Genomic DNA, 14,832 nt, shown 5'->3' with positions numbered 1-14,832 from the left:
ACCTTCAACGCTTTGAGAAATTTGAATTGTAAAGGTGATGTGGGTGTTTCGTTTTGATATATTATTTATGTTTTTCCACGGTTCGTGTAGAATCAACACGGTCTTATACCTGGCCCAAAACGTTCTGATCTGTCATTTCCTCAGCCATTTCTGGCAACGCCCGCTTCATCACGGACCGGGCTATATTTCGGAAAAGAAGCGGCCCAGCTCTTCTCTTCTTCACTTACTCCGCGCCAGCGCTCAGCAGCCTCCGCCACGGCGATCTCTCCTCCATGTGCGGCGGCGATGGCGCTCTCCTCCTCCCGGGCGCACCACCTCCTGCGCTCCCTCCACGGTTTCCACGCCTCCGTGCAGGCCCTGGCGAGGGTGGAGCCGCACGAGTTCTCTAAGCCCAGCGGGCAGCGGCTGCCTGGGCAGCTGGGATGGAGCCCGCGGCCGCGGGGGAGCCCCGGAGGCGTGGGCGCGGCTGGAGCGGCTGCGCAAGGTGTATGCGCGCAACGCGGGGTAGCTTCGGCGGCAGTACGCCTACGGGGTGCAGTTGATGGAGGCCGAGCGCGGCAGCGGAAGACCGAGGGCGCGTGCCGGCGTCGCCAACGAGGAGCGCAAGGCCGCCAAAGCCGCCGCCACGGAGATGCGTGCGTTCGAGGAGGACTTCCGTCAGGCCCTTGTACGTTTCCCTTTCACTTCGCTATTCCCTGTCGCGCTCATCGTACGTTCTCCAGGCATCTTTTCATGAACCTGCCTGTTTCAGCCTCTAGACAGTAGGTACCATTGATTTTTTTGTATCTCCTCTCTCCTTCTCCCATAGAGCTGAAGCAGAGGAAGCCATATCCTTCTTTCCCTTTCGTTGGCTTTGTGAGGGAACCGGCTGTACGAGATGAGGAGAGAGACGAGAGAAAAAGAGCTCATACGAAAAGTGCATGAAACAGTCATTTGGGCTTGGTTGGCTAATAAGTCATGGCTGAAAGTACTGTTGGCTGATAAGGCATGGCTTATAAGCCAAACACGACCAAACGTGGGCTTATATAGCAAAATATGTTTATAACCGAGATGGGATAACAAGCAGATGAAAGAAAGAGCTGGGAAGCTGGAGAGCTGGCGGCAAAAGGAGAAGCTCAATGAGCAGAAGAAGGCGGAGCGCAAGGAGCTCCTGCGCAAGAATAGCAGCATGTGGTTTGCAGTTTGATGGAGATAAAATTAAAAATCAAATACTTGAAGCTATAAAAAATACCACTCCTCTATAAGGCTGATTCTATGAGGTGTGTTGTACTCTTTTTGTTGCTGTGTTGTTGCAATCTTTTCTCAACCCCTCTAATCTTTTTGGAATAAAAAACTATACAGCCTATTCAAATGAATGACTTTGTCTTAAGGAGGGAATCCAATCCCTCGAATTATCCGCCTGGCTTATCAGTCATGATACAGTGTTTTTGTCTCACAACAAATCAGCCAACAGTACTTTTCAGCGAAGCGAACATGGCAAATAACTGAGCTCTCTAAGGTGAAATTTGACATGACTAGCCCCCACAAAGGTGAACCATTTCGTCCTGAGTGCTCTTCTGTTATTTAGTTTTGGGTCACTTTGTTACTGAAGAAATAGGAAGAATGTAATGAGAACGTAAATACCTAAGTCCCCTATTATGTAGGAAAGTAATATTTAAGTACAGGTGCTACACTATATTTAAGTAAGATGTCTCTAAAGTCGGACCTCTTTGGACAAACAGGAATAAAACCAAATAAGTAATATAGTTTTCTAAATTGATGCACATACATTGCACTTCTTTTTGTTATTTAGTATTGTAACTTTTTATCTTACAAAATTATGCTTAGAACTACATTGAACATCTTATTTCATTATACCAAATGTTAAATTATAGTTCACAAGCATGATTTGGAAACTAATAAACACTACACCAAGATTAGCGATGGACAGTCTGACGCTAAAAGCGGCTACAGCGACAGACAATCTGACGCTAAAAAGTTATAGCGACAGACTTCTGCAGACGCTGTAAGTCCTGTCGCTAAAAATCTTTAGCGTTAGACAGTACTTTTAGCGTCAGACAGTCCGTTGCCCTGAATTTTTTTAGCGACAGATAGTTTGCTGCTACTCTATAGCGACAGATAGCCTGCCAGTACTCTATAGCGACAGACAATTTGAAGTTACAAATGTTTTTAGCGACTGATGGTTTGACGAGATCATTTAAATGCATTTAAAAAAAAATAAAAGGCCATTTGGTTGCAAATTAATACAAAAGTAACATCATTGTGCACATTTCTCATGCAAATAGATTCATTCATGAACCTGAAACATAGATCCATGATCAGATAAAGTTACTATGCTTCAGTATGATGTATTATTATAAAAGTAGGAATCACTCCATTTTAGATGCATACAAACACCGCTTTCAAAAGAAGCAAAGTTATATGCCTGTAAAAATTGTAAACCTGCACAATCAACAAGTCTATACTCTTTCACTACAGGATATAAATATTATTGATTTCGTCTAAGTAGTTGACTAGATGAAAAGCAAGGATGACTTGTCATTTCTCCTGCTACTCAAAAATTCAGAACCTGAAACACATGGTTGAGCTGTTGCTGAACTGAAACAAGTCAAGACCAAGTTGCCGAACAGAGCGAGATGAGCTGCTGCTATTTCAATTGATTTACTACAGTGCAATAACAGAATGATAAATATAACTCAGTTACAAATTGCAACTTTCAACTTACAATGAGAGAATGAGATGACATAGTTTCACAAATATAATTCACATATTCAGTTTGCTCGAACACTAAAACTTTCAAACAAGTACTCATGATAGTCATAACTAAAGTAAGTGGCCATATGCTTAAATCTGATATAGAGGCTATTAACATATGTTGCAATTGGTCCTATATAAACCAAGAAAAAACAAGAACAGAGTTACGAACAAGAGTGCAGCCAACACTGATGTAAAAAAAAGAATTGTAATACAGAAGTGAGTGGTGAAGAACAGTTGGCACCTACCTTTGCCCAAGCTATGCCGCACGCATTGCATAAAGTCCTACGACCCTCTGGTCCACGACGCATATGAGGCGTCGCATTTGCGCTGATGCCACAGCGTAGGCATCTGAACAGCTATAACACGGAGCTTAGAAATTATCTTACTGCTGCACAGTGCAATATTTATTTGAATAAATAAACAAAAAGCAACACTACTTTCGGATCACCCAGGCATGCTGTTGAAGTTCAATACAACTGGCAATCACTAAAATAGTGATATGCCTTTCTGTTCATCTATTAAAAGATAATAAATAACATAAAAGCCAAAATAGCAAGTCAACTATTGCGCTGCTTTATGCATAGGAATACGGCGGTCATTGAAAATTTATTGTTTTGACAATCCTTTCAGACAAAATACACTAAATATGGTCATAGATCATTTGGTCTATCTGAATTCAAGTCCCACTACCACATAATCCAAGCCTAAAAAGGCTAGACAGGCCATGACCCTTTTTGGGAACCTAAGATCCAAACAATTCTACTAAACATGATAAACCGAAAACACGGAACAACCTTTAGCTGCACAAGAAATGCACCACCAGTTCTTCCATGACATTCAATAGCTACATTTACACTACTTAGCTATCTAGCATTGCGCATTAACCGCACAAAACACAGCAAGCATTAGCTAAATTGGACTCCACATCAAGTTTAGACTTGTCCTTAAGGAACAAACTCGATAGAAAATTTGGAACAGCTTTACCGGCTCCTGCCGGATCCTGAGTTCTAAATAGTTACTCACCCCAAAATTCATTGCAGAAATTAAATCATATTGCTAAATTTGACTGCTGGCTGTTAAAGATAGTATCATTTCCTTGCCTGACAGGCTCGTCCACTCTCTGCAGGGCAACAGCAAAACATATAAGCATACTTGTGATTTTTTTTATCCATCACTGGGAGAGGAACAGGGGAAGGAGGGAGGTACCTTGCTATCACTAGTGACATGGTGGTTCATGTCAATTGACTGCAGCACAGATCAAAAGGGTTTAAGGTTAGATAAGGATGCTGTGGGCAAATAACCACCTGGAAAATAGACATAACATGAGCTGGGGAACACATACTGTTATATTCTTCAGAAGATCGAAAGTGACATCCTTTGCCCTGTAAGCTTTCGGATGCCACTTCCCTTCAGATCAGTCAACATGGGTTACAGACCAATTAGCAATTCCATCTGGGTCCATCATCTAGTTGATACAAATATGCAAATTTGCAACGTCAACAGGGCTGCGGCAGCATTATACAGATGACAAATTAATTTCAGCAACTGAAAGGTCATTGTGTACTGACATGGAATACTGTTGGCAAATAATGTTCATCAGCATAGCAGTTGCGCCCATCTTCCATGCCAGGCTGCAAGGAGGACGAATAAAAACATTGATATAGACACATGTTATGTAGCAGAGAATACATGATCGCGAAGTCCAATGTGGTAAAACAAAGGAAAAAAGGGTGAACTAAATCCATCAACAGTAATCTGTAAATTAGTTTAAACAAGAACAAAATTAATACAGGCTAATACAAGGCCACATCTATCTTTTATATCGAAATATTGTCAGTGCAGATTGGTTGCGGTATACTCTGTCCATTCCAAAATATAGGTGTGGTTTGACTCGGCACAATTTCAAAAGATTGAAAAGTTTCCTCTTTTTTTGCCTTTTTTTTTGCGCTGCAATAGGACAAACATACATTTGCCTCCAATCCTATACTGCATAAAAGAAGTAGTAAATAAAAGACAAAATCTCACCCTGCAATGAAGCTTGAACTTAGTATAGTAAAGACTATCTGCAATAATCATCAACGCATGTTGGCGTTTGACTGAGAACCACTGAAATAGTTAAAGTCAAAACAAACTCCTCCATCAGAATGACCGCAGATTAAAAAAAATAAGCAAAGATGATTGCAAGATTACCTGTGAACCCTTCCTAAAATCAGTCTCTGTGACCTCAGGTAACATATTCTGTGAATATCTAAAATTTCCATGTGGTCCAGGATCGTTAAAGCTGATAAAAAAAACAAAATATGATGTAAGCTGAAGGAATAATAGCCCAACACAAAACCCAGCTCAGAAATCAATGAAATCATCCAATGTAAAAGTAGAACCAAGAGCTATTAGGTAGAGATGAATTTGAGATAAAGAAACAAACTTGCCAGTCAATAAAACTGAGATTTGCCCCCATCCGGTAGTCATATACATAATCAAAATTGTGCAGAGGTACACAGCTGCAAACACACAAAAGAATAGTAAAGACCTGAAAGAACAAACTGTGAAATAAAATGGGATGAAAGCAAAACCATCATATGTACCTATCAGATAGCAAAACAAAATGCTGGTTGTCAATGTCTTGTAGAGCATTTGCCAGTAGCCTCCTCTCAGCATCAACCATAGAAATTTTACCCCAAGTTACCTGCAATGGGAATAAGATCATTCAGGTTGTTACTCATCTAGCTTCTGATGAGTTCTTACAAGTATCAATCTACGAAGCGTAGGAAAGAACTTTGTCAAAAACATATTGCTGCAATTAATCTGTTTTTGCTTTTTTTCACATAGCTAAATCTTCATGTGTAGAATAAAAAGATAACAGCCTAAGAGGAACTAGCTGACACTGTTAATAAGAAATAGGCACACAAATTCGAGTCAAAGAGGGCTTGAACTTGGGTAGTTGGTGTGTACACCACCTCCCACCAACTGAGCTCAGTTCCTTCTGGAACTTCTTCATGTGAAACTAGGGCCATTACCTTTTCGCTGTGTATCTCTCGACCAACAAATATGAGACTGACATGTTCCAGAACTGATCTTTCACATCGTCCAGGTGATGCTCAAACTCCAGAGATTGTTGTAAACAAGCAACCTGATAAAATTTATACAAGATGTGAGAACGAAGAACCAATCCCTGATGTTGCCAGTATATTTCGAATGCTACCATAAGCATCCTGAATAACTCAAGCCAAATAGCAAGTTTAGATTTGGTGAACAACATATCAGAGCTAGTGAATAGCAAGATGAATGCCACATGGGCAACCATGTTGTGTCATGCAAATAACAGTATAAACAATTCATAGCAGTATATCTGACAAAAGTGCTTAAGCCAAAAAAAAAGCTATAAACACTCAAGGGATTATATCACGAAGATCAGCTTGAGAAAAATGTTATGAATGAAATACAAATAGCTCATAACTAGGAGCAAATAAATCTACAGACATCAACTATAGTCAGCCATATCATGCTCCTTGCAAATAATTCATACTAGCTCTTGTTATCTCATATAGTACACTAGTAGAGAACAGACCTTTGATCCTCGGCCAAAATGGACTCTAGTCCCGGCATTTTTTGCGCCTGGGACTAGAGATACCTTTAGTCCCGGTTGGTGGCTCCAACCGGGACTAAAGGTCCCTGCCCAACGGCTACTGCGCCAGGCAGAGGTGGCAGGGACCTTTAGTCCCGGTTGGAGCCACCAACCGGGACTAAAGGTATACTTTTACTCCCGGTTGGTGGCTCCAACCGGGAGTAAAGGTCTACTCCCGGGCTGTGGCTGCCCCCGGGGTTGGAAAGTTACCTTTAGTCCCGGTTGGAGCCACCAACCGGGACTAAAGGTCCCCCCTTTATATATCGGCCGTCTCCTTCTTCCTCCCCGAGCCCGAGCTCAGCACATTTTGAAGCTCACTGCACTAGTGTTCTTGCTTCCTCCCTCCATCCATTGTTCCTCCATCCATTCTTCGATTCCTCCGTCGATTTCTTCGATTCCTCCGTCGATTCTTCAGTTGTAAAGGTTACCAATCTCATACTCTCATTTTTCACCATTGTCTTATCTCATTTTGTTTACTATATATATATATATATATATATATATATATGGTTCTTTATTGTGGTTTTTTTTTTCATTTGTAAGCAATTTGAGCTCAAAATCACTTCAAGCTTGCATATTTACATGAAAGAAGGTTAAAGTAGCTAGTTGAACTTGCGGACCGTGTTCATCTCGGCGACCATGTTCTCTGTCGAGCGGTAACGGACGTCAAGGAGGAGCTTTGATTCTACGAGGGAGAGCGACAACGGTCGTGGAAGACCGTGTTCCCTTCCTCGTAGAATCGGAGCTCTTCTGTGGCCAAGTACGGTGCCGTCCAGTGGAGAAATGCTCGTCGAGATGATCACGTAAGCAAGTTCAACTAGTACGAATGGTTATTTATTCACATGTCCCGATATCGTCGCAGTAGTCTGTCAATCACTGTACCCAAATGTAGTATATATATAAATATAAACTTAGAAAATAGTTAGAAAATTATAGAAAATCCGTACTAGTTGAACTTGCGGACCGTGTTCATTTCGGCAAGCATGTTCTCTGCCGAGCGGTAACGGACGTCAAGGAGGAGCTTTGATTCTACGAGGGAGAGCGGCAACGGTCGTGGAAGACCGTGTTCCCTTCCTCGTAGAATCGGAGCTCTTCCGTGGCCAAGTACGGTGCCGTCCGGTGGAGAAATGCTCGCTGAGATGATCACGTAAGCAAGTTCAACTAGTACGGATGGTTATTTATTCACATGTCCCGATATCGTCGTAGTAGTCTGTCAATCACCGTACCCAAACGTAGTATATATATAAATATAAACTTAGAAAATAGTTATAAAATTATAGAAAATACGTACTAGTTGAACTTGCGGACCGTGTTCAGCTCGGCGAGCAAGTTCTCTGCCGAGCGGTAACGGACGTCAAGGAGGAGCTTTGATTCTACGAGGGAGAGCGGCAACGGTCGTGGAAGACCGTGTTCCCTTCCTCGTAGAATCGGAGCTCTTCCGTGGCCAAATACGGTGCTGTCCGGTGGAGAAATGCTCGCCGAGATGATCACGTAAGCAAGATCAACTAGTACGGATGGTTATTTATTAAAACATGTTTTTGAGCTATAGTGTATTAAAAAATGAGTATAGAGATATAGATAATTTTATAGTTTCTTAATTTTATTTGTTTATAAAATGAGAAATTTATAGTGTATTAAAAAATGAGTATAGAGAGTAGATGACAACTGCTTCCGGGTCCTCGGCCTCTCATGGGTTTCCAAAGCGACTTAGGCCGGGCCTCCCTCTCATTCCATGCGGCAAGTGTCGTGATGAGACGAAGATTGTGATGGAGTACCGAGTGAAGAAGGAGGGTCCCAACAAGGATCGTATCTTCTACAAGTGTCCGGATCGCAATGTGAGTTATTTTATCGTATTTAATGATTATGGTTAGTTTATACCTATTTTCATGATGGTTGTGATTAAAGTTCTAATTTTTTATTTTAATTTCAGTGGGATGGCAGTGGACGATGTTCAAGCTTCTACTAGAAGGAAGAGTATGTTGAACTCGTGCAAAAATATCTTGCACAACAGGCAGATACGGCGGCTAATGAGGCAGTGATCCAGCCGAAGAAGCCCAAAGATGTTGCACAATCGGGGGATCTGTCTGTTTTAGTTGAGATTGGTCGCGAAATCCTTGTGCTCCTAAAATGTATTTTAGCTTTAGTTCTTTTAGTGGTAGTTGGGATTGTCTACATTGTAGCGATGCTTTCATAAATTTGTACTTTTTGTGGTGGCACGCATGTTATATAAATAATTAATTATGATCTAGGTTTTAATATGGTATTTATGTCATGTAATGCAGATGAGTCGGCATTGGATGTATAATGCTGATCGCCGCTCCCAAGAGTTTATTGACGGCGTGCATTCTTTGTTACGTGCGGCCGAGGCAAACAAACGCGACGGTTTCATATGCTGCCCATGTGCCATATGTAAGAATACGGTGGAATATCCTTGCTCAAGGACTCTTCATTCACACTTGTTCAAGTCGGGTTTCATGCCAAACTATATTTGTTGGACGAAGCACGGAGAAACCGGTGTTGTAATGGAAGAAGATGAAGAAGAACAATAGGACGACAATGATATTATTCCCGATGGTGCGTGCTTCAATGATACTGCAATGGGAGAAGCTGAAGAAGAGGTAGCCGCAGAAGATGAGCTGGCTGATGATCTTTCTCAGGTCATTCGTGACGCACAAAGAGAATGTGAAAGTGAAAAGGAGAAGATCAAGTTCGAGCGGATGCTAGAAGATCACAAGAAATTGTTGTACCCAACTTGTGATGCAGGGCAGAAAAAGTTGGGAACCACACTAGAATTGCTGCAATGGAAGGCAAAGAATGGTGTATCTGACAAGGGATTTGGAGAGTTACTAAAAATCCAAAAGAAGATGCTTCCGAAGGACAATGAATTGCCCGCCACTACCTACGAAGCAAAACAAGTTGTCTGTCCTATGGGGCTAGAAATCAAGAAGATACATGCATGTCCTAATGACTGCATCCTGTACCGTGGCAAAGAGTACGAGAAATTGGATGCATGCCCGGTATGCCATGCATCGCGATATAAGATCAGGTGAGATGACCCTGGTGATGTTGAGGGCGAACGTCCGCGGAAGAAAATCCCTGCCAAGGTTATGTGGTATGCTCCTATAATACCACGCTTGAAACGTCTGTTCAGAAACAAAGAACATGCAAAATTGTTGCGATGGCACAAAGAAGACCGTAAGGTAGACAATATGTTGAGACACCCTGCTGATGGGTCCTAGTGGAGAGCAATCGACAGAGAATTCCCGGAGTTTGCAAATGACGCAAGAAACTTAAGGTTTGCTTTAAGTACAGATGATATCAATCCTTTTGGAGAGCAGAACAGTAGTCATAGTACTTGGACTGTTACTCTAAGTATCTACAACATTCCTCCTTGGTTATGCATAAAGCGGAAGTTCATTATGATGCCTGTGCTCATCCAAGGCCCAAAGCAACCTGGCAATGACATCGATGTGTACCTGAGACCATTTATTGACGAACTTCTCATTTTGTGGAATAAAGAAGGTGTACGTGTGTGGGATGAGTACAAACAGGAACACTTTGATCTGTGAGCATTGTTGTTCGTAACAATCAATGATTGGCCTGCTCTAAGTAATCTTTCAGGACAGTCAAACAAGGGATATAATGCATGCACACACTGCTTCGGTGATATTAGAGGTGTATTCTTGAAAAAATGTCGAAAGGTCGTGTACCTTGGCCATCGTCGATTTCTTCCTGCAAATCACCCCGTAAGAAAGAAAGGCAAGCATTTTAAAGGGAAGGCAGACCACCTGACCAAGCCTCGCAACCGAACCGGTGAGGATGTACTCGATATGGTCAATGATGTGAAAGTCGTCTTTGGAAAAGGACATGGAAGTCAACCTATTCTGAACGACGCTAACGGTCACGCACCCATGTGGAAGAAGAAGTCCATATTTTGGGACCTACCCTATTGGCAAGTCCTAGAGGTCCGCAGCTCGATCGACGTGATGCACCTGACGAAGAATCTTTGTGTGAACCTGCTAGGCTTCATGGGTGTGTATGGAAAGCCTAAGGATACATTTGAAGCACAACAGGACCTACGTTGTTTGAGAGAAAGAGACAACCTGCATCCAGAGAAGACAGATGATGGACGCCATTACTTATGTCCTGCTAGCTACACTCTAAGCAAAGAGGAGAAGGAAATCATGTTTGAATGCTTAAACAACATCAAGGTACCATCTGGATTCTCCTCGAATATAAAGGGTATTATAAATGTGCTAGAGAAGAAATTCTGTAACTTAAAGTCCCATGACTGTCACGTTCTCATGACGCAATTACTTCCAGTTGCATTAAGAGGAATTCTACCTCCAAATGTACGTCTAGCCACCGTGAAGCTATGTGCATTCCTCAATGCAATTTCTCAGAAGGCAATTGATCCAACTGATCTAGCTAAACTACAGAATGATGTGGTTCAATGTCTCGTCAGCTTTGAGTTGGTGTTCCCTCCTTCCTTCTTTGATATCATGACACACCTCCTAGTTCACCTAGTCAAGGAGATTTTCATTCTCGGTCCTATGTTCCTACACAACATGTTCCCCTTAGAGAGATTCATGGGAGTCCTGAAGAAATATGTTCACAACCGTGCTCACCCAGAAGGAAGCATCGCTAAGGGCTATGGAACAGAAGAGGTCATTGAGTTCTGTGTTGACTTTATTCCTGACCTTGACTCGATTGGTGTTCCTGAATCGAGACATGAGGGGAGACTAAGCAGAAAGGGGACACTAGAGAGGAAAACATATATTGGTACGAATGATGATTATTTCAATAAAGCGCACTACACAGTTCTACAGAACTCCTCTTTGATAGATCCGTATATTGAGACACACAAGGATCTCTTACGATCCGAGTTTCCAGGGAAGACTGAAGCTTGGATTATGCGTAAGCACATGGAAACTTTCGGCGGTTGGTTGCAAAAAAAATGTCAAGGTGATGAGAGCATCCATGAGCAACTGTATTTATTGGCTATGCAACCATCATGGCATATCGTCACATACAAAGGGTACGAGATAAATGGGAACATATTCTACACAGTAGCCCAAGATAAAAGGAGTACCAACCAAAATAGTGGTATCCGCATAGATGCCACAGACCCGAATGGGAATAAGCAGACATATTATGGACGCATAGATGAAATATGGGAACTAGAATATGCACCTACTTTGAAGATCCCATTGTTCAAGTGCCAATGGGTCAAGGTGACCGGAGGCGGGGTAACAGTAGACAACGAGTATGGAATGACAACAGTAGACCTTAGTAATATTGGGTACAAAGACTGAACCATTCGTCCTTGCCAATGATGTGAATCAGGTGTTCTATGTCAATGATATGTCTACCAAACCAAAAAGAGGGAAAAATGATAATGACTCAACTAAAGAGCCAAAGCGCCACATAGTTTTTTCAGGGAAAAGAGTCATCAGTGGGAATTGAGGATAAGTCGGACATGTCAGAAGATTATGAAAAGGATGACCGAATTCCTGCCATTCAAAGTGAACAAAGACCCTAGCATCTTGGTAAATGATGAGGACACTCCATGGTTACGACGCGATCATAACCAAGAGGACATACGTAAAGAAGAAGTTCACTGCTGTGCCCACTTGATGATATAGTGATTTAATGTAGTGTGTGTTTGAGATATTATGTAATAATTGTGAATTCAGATGTTTATTATGTCATGTTTCAAATTAAATCAATGTTTGATTTGGTGGGATTTCTCTCTCAAAAAGGTAAATTAGGATATTGAGTGATGAAAAATTAAAATATTAACGTTAAAATGATGTGAAAACAAATTTCCTGTCCAAAACCAATAGTTTTAATAATTTTAATTAAACACTACATTTTTGTATTAACGAAATAATAAATATTAGTTACATTATGTTTTATAATTGTAACAAAAAATAAAAAAGTTAGGTTATAGATTTTTCCTATGTGCAATAAAGAAAAAGAAAATCCATATTTTTAACAAAATAATTTTATGACTTTTATTTAATTTACTATGTATTTAACAAAAACTATTGCATTTCTATTGTATTTAACAAGACTATTGCTTAAAACAGGCGGGAAACGAAACTGCAGGCCACCTTTACTCCCGGGTGGGAAGCCCACCCGGGAGTAAAGGTGGGCTGCAGTTTCATGGCCCACCAAAAAAACCCTTTACTCTCGGTGCATGTTACCAACAGGGAGTAAATACCTTTACTCCCGGTTGGTAACTCGCACCGGGAGTAAAGACCCTTTACTCCCGGCTGGTGGCTGGCACCGGGAGTAAATCTCTCTGGTATATAACCGCCAGCGCCTGGCGCAGATCGATCTGCTCCGCTTCTTCCTCATCGAACACCGCCGCCCTCTTCTTCCTCGTGCCGTTGTCCGTTCACCTTCCGTGACACCGCCGCCCTCTTCTTCCTTGTGCGGCCTCCACCGCACGCGCCCGTGGCCCTCCACCGTGCCCTCCTTCGCGCGCGTCCGAGGCCCTCCACTGCCGAGCTCGAGGTGATCAGTTTGTCTCTCTATACATTCTCAGACGGTGGCTGGAAAACTTCAAAAAATATTATATTTTGCTGTGATACCGAATATAGATGTTCTAAAGTAAATTACAAATGTCCTAGATTTTATATACGCAAATATCATATAAAAATGAAGGAAAACTTCAACGTTTCTTCATTTGTGAACTTTGAATATACAGATATAATATATTAATGTTGCTAAAGTAATATGAGCATTACATATTTTTTCCGGGAAGACTATCTTCAAACTTTATATCATAGCATCAGAGATGAAGTACTGTGCCTATAGAAGAAGAAAATAAATTCTTATCATTTCAGAAATAGTAATAATTGTATTAGCAATAAGACACATATACTTACATTTCATAATGACTTATACTTACATTATCAGCATAGAATTTTCTCATATGATCAATGACTACATGGTTCACATGGTACATAGGATCACAACATCACGCACCGACACCGCCCCGGCCCGCCTCACGTCGTCGTCGTCAGCACGCCGGCCTGCCTCACGTCGTCGTCGTCAGCACACCAGCCACTGCACCGACACGTATATATACGTCATTTGTATTCATATGCATGTATATATACGTCGCGGAGCATCGCCGCCCTCGTTCGCCCATGCATTTCTATGTATATGGTGGAGCACCGCCGCCCTCGTTCACCCATGTGTACAGACATATATACGGCGGAGTGGAGCACCGCCACTCTCGTCACACCGCCCTCTCTCGCGGCCTAGTCGATCAACATTCATATTATCGTTATCGTTAACGCTAAACAATCACACCAGGGCGAACCGCGCTGTTGATGTCACCGACGTGGTTCGCCCTAGTCACCGACGCAATTCGCCCTCGGCCATTTATGTATAGCCCTAATTCGCCCTAGTACCGACGCAGTTCACCCTAGTGTGGCGAATTGTGTCCGTGACCGAGGGGCAAGATTTAATAATGCATATTGTTCGTAGATTTTACGCATGTAAGCAAAGATTTGACGTACTATATATTGGTTTTGTTTTTTGAAGCTAGATGGCCGACCCGAGAAACATGGATGAGGAGGAGTTGATGATGAATTTGATCAACACTGGCACTCAAGTTGCCGGTGATGATGGTGCTAAAAATAACGTGCAAGAGGATGCAGATGACGGGAGTCAGTTCTTAGCTCTTGAACAAAATGAGCAACAACATATTGGCCAAGTATATATTTTTTATTATTAGCTATATATATTATCATATGTCTTATGTGTGCTCATGACATTAAAAATAATGTTTATGTTTTGTAGCCCTCTGGATCGACATCAACAACTACAACGAAGAGTAAAAATGTTCGAGGTCCCAAAAAGCCATTAGAGGGCTGCTTCATCATCTCAGAGTTCAATGTGGATACAGGAGAACTGGAGGGGGGCGAATAAAATGAAATTTGTGCACCACTGTGGTTACCTTGTACGGGACCGGCTCCCGATCAGTACCCGCGAATGGAAGAAGAAGAAGACCAATGCTCCTCATATCAGTTTTGTCTCCGATCATGACAAGACGTTAATTTGGAAAGATGTCTTGGTACATTTCACGCTCCAAATAGATGGTTATGATGATATAATAGATGGTGATGAATTGAAGGAGTGAGTTAGGGATTGGGCAATGAAGAAGATGGCCACCCAGTTTCAGACTTGGAAGAGACACCTATACACGACATATGTCAAGAAGAACATAGCACCAGATTTTACTGTCCCAGGCCCGATCTCAAAGCAGAGGCCCTATTGGGATGAGTTTGTATAGTACAAGACTTCGGAAGAGGGTGTGAGTCGGGTGATAAAGAACCAACGTAATGCCCAACAGAAGACATACCACCATAACTTGGGATCAGGTGGCTACCCGACTGCCATTAAGAAGTGGAACAAAATGGAAGCAGACCTTC

General features: G+C 42.0%; 2 pseudogenes; one reads left to right on the top strand and one right to left on the bottom strand.

The window, feature by feature from the left end:
• The first annotated feature begins 285 nt into the window (after positions 1–285).
• On the top strand, positions 286–1,244 carry LOC136534285 (uncharacterized; annotated as a pseudogene).
• Positions 1,245–3,805: 2,561 nt separating this feature from the next.
• LOC136534287 (glycosyltransferase BC10-like) lies at positions 3,806–5,443 on the bottom strand (annotated as a pseudogene).
• Between the last annotated feature and the right edge of the window lie 9,389 nt (positions 5,444–14,832).

Source organism: Miscanthus floridulus, unplaced genomic scaffold (assembly GCF_019320115.1).
Source record: "Miscanthus floridulus cultivar M001 unplaced genomic scaffold, ASM1932011v1 os_1756_1_2, whole genome shotgun sequence".
In the NCBI taxonomy this organism is placed as follows: Eukaryota; Viridiplantae; Streptophyta; class Magnoliopsida; order Poales; family Poaceae; genus Miscanthus; species Miscanthus floridulus.
The sequence above is the reverse complement of the archived record's forward strand: the minus strand, read 5'-3'. Positions and strand labels throughout refer to the sequence as shown.